The sequence below is a fragment of the Osmia lignaria genome, unplaced genomic scaffold (assembly GCF_051020975.1).
Source record: "Osmia lignaria lignaria isolate PbOS001 unplaced genomic scaffold, iyOsmLign1 scaffold0035, whole genome shotgun sequence".
Taxonomy (NCBI): domain Eukaryota; kingdom Metazoa; phylum Arthropoda; class Insecta; order Hymenoptera; family Megachilidae; genus Osmia; species Osmia lignaria.
The window spans coordinates 1,090,001-1,092,500 of record NW_027478176.1 but is presented as its reverse complement, the minus strand read 5'-3'; the positions used below and the strand labels follow the sequence as shown (position 1 = coordinate 1,092,500).

The 2,500-nt window shown below is 45.0% G+C and overlaps 1 non-coding gene across 1 annotated transcript; it reads right to left on the bottom strand.

Annotated features, from left to right (window-relative positions):
- Positions 1 to 1,548: 1,548 nt before the first annotated feature.
- Positions 1,549 to 1,703, bottom strand: LOC143306748 (5.8S ribosomal RNA). The gene has a single exon (XR_013064064.1). It is a non-coding gene; the product is annotated as a 5.8S ribosomal RNA (ribosomal RNA).
- Positions 1,704 to 2,500: the final 797 nt, after the last annotated feature.

Genomic DNA, 2,500 nt, shown 5'->3' with positions numbered 1-2,500 from the left:
ACAAGAGGGAAAAAAAAGTTGAGACACGACGTTCCCATAATTTTCGTGTTATTTCCTTTTTGCTTCAAACATTTTGCGGACTGCAGCTTCGTCGTATTGCTTTTATCAATTTTTAACAATTTCAAAGCGAAGACAACTCGCAAGACGATCCATTTCGTCTCGGTTCAATTTTAACGTCCGTCCGTATTATTTTTTGTTCCACAAGAGATTTCGAATAGGTTTCTTTATTTATCATCCCTTCTTTTCGAGCGCCACGGAAGCAAGAGGAAAAGCAAGAGCGAGAGAACATTTCGCGTATACTTCATTTAACAATTTTAACCAACACGCGATGTACTCCACACACCTCTTAGATTTAACAACTGCTTTTCTCTTCTTCTCCCCTTAGCGCAAGGGTAAACCCCATTTGTCTCTTCTTTGGAACGCAACAAAACTTTCGAGGACTGGACGACCGAGCGATGGTCGCGCGGTCTTCGCTTATCTTTAACAAACGAAGTAGTCCGTATGTATTCTAAATGTTGAAGCCTCCTAGAGCTTTAAGCCATGCGAGACATTGAAATGCTGTTTTAACGGGAGCATGCATAATTGCTGCAAACATACTTTTATCACAAGTTCTAGCCACGCCACGGAGGCTTCGAAGTTCCTTCACCATTCGCTTTCCTCTCTTTTGTTACACAGTTTCAGACTACGATCAGGGGTACCGAAACGCTGTATTGATTGTAAACAACCATTTTTATCTTGGAGCGGAGCGTTCCTTTACTCGTTAGATTTGTCTTGTCGCGTGTGTATTCGCTTTTTCGACGCTTTTTAACCATTTAACTTGTTTAGCGAAGCTAAACGCACAGACAGACAAAAAAAAAGGAACAGCATCGCGCGTCAAACAGCGACGACCCATCTGAAGCGATCTTTCATTTATACACCGTTTGTAAACAGAGAGATGTATAAAGCGCGGGGAATCATTCGAAACCCTGGGGCTATTCGAGCTTGCATTTCAGCAAATTATCATCTCAAACATTTCACTCGTTTGCTTTTTCTAAATTTATAGGAGAGCTTCTTTCGTTTATTTTTGACACACCTTTCGTAAATATCGTTTCTGGCAACGTCGGGAGCGTGGATTTCTACAAGTGAACAATCGCGCCGATCCGATAACTTCCAGCAGGATGGAGAATCTTTATAGATTATCTTCCGAGAACTCGGTGCTTTCACGGGCGGTCGTTTATAAATTTTAACGAACGACTCGCGCGCCGTGACGCACTTGCGCTAGTTCGAAGAGATATTTCGAAATTTGTTTCTCTCCTTTAACGGCCTGCATTTAGTGTATCGGTTGCGATTTTCGTCACATCGTTTCCACGACAAACGCCGACGAACTGCCCAACTATCGCTCGTACGTTGCGACTCTTTCTTTGTTTATCGTTCATTCATTCTTTCAATTTCGTTCGATAATCCCGCTCCGAAACGTTCTACTTTCGTTGAACGACGGCGAGATGTTTAGAAAGAAATGAATTACTCTTTTTTCGAGAAGCAAACGCAAGCAGTCTTTTGTTAAGAAAACGACCCTCAGCCAGGCGTGGTCCAGGAATTGTATCCGTGGACCGCAATGTGCGTTCGAAATGTCGATGTTCATGTGTCCTGCAGTTCACACGTTGACGCGCAATTAGCTGCGTTCTTCATCGACCCACGAGCCAAGTGATCCACCGTTCAGGGTAATCGTAAAATTTTGTATTTCAAACTCTTTAGATCTTTAGAGTGTTATTTTCATTATTAACACGCATCACATTCGATACCCACATCACTCTCCCACCCGGCGCGTGCGGGAGAGCGAATTCGGGCGTCGCCAACGTATTTGTTTGTTTGTTCGATCGTTGACGACACGATCGCGTCCAAGGACGGAAACCGTCGGAGAAACGCCCAGTGGCACGCTCCTCTCGACGGTCGGGCGTAAAGTACATTTAAAAACCTTGAAAAGTACGAACGCACACAAGGAATGCGAGCGCGCGTCCTGTCGCTGAATCGTGGGTTGCGAGATTCGAACAGACACACGGCCGGCGACGATCGGTCTAACTAATGGACACATAGTTTTTCAAAGACTCGCTATCGTCGCTTCTCAGCCGGTCCGTAAACAACACACATCGATCAGGCGGACGCACGAATCTTACCACGGTGCGTGTTTCGTAGATTCCAGGTTACCCGCAAGTACCTCTCTCTCCCTCTCGAAAGAGGAATCTCGATCCGTCCTTTTTGGACAATGGAGAAATCTTTTTATCGCAACACGGATGGCAAAGAAACAACCAAAGCGTAGGAGCGTGGGGACGAGAGCGACGAAAAGAACGTCGCGAAAACAAAGTTTCGACGGTTGCTCGTTCTAATACATCGTAGTTTCAACTCTCTCAGTTTTAACCACTCCTAGACGCTTCGTAAACTTTTAACAATTCTTCGCCTCCGCGAGTTTCATTTCGAATAGAGCGAACGCAACACGGACCAAAAAAACTCCGGTGATGCCAGA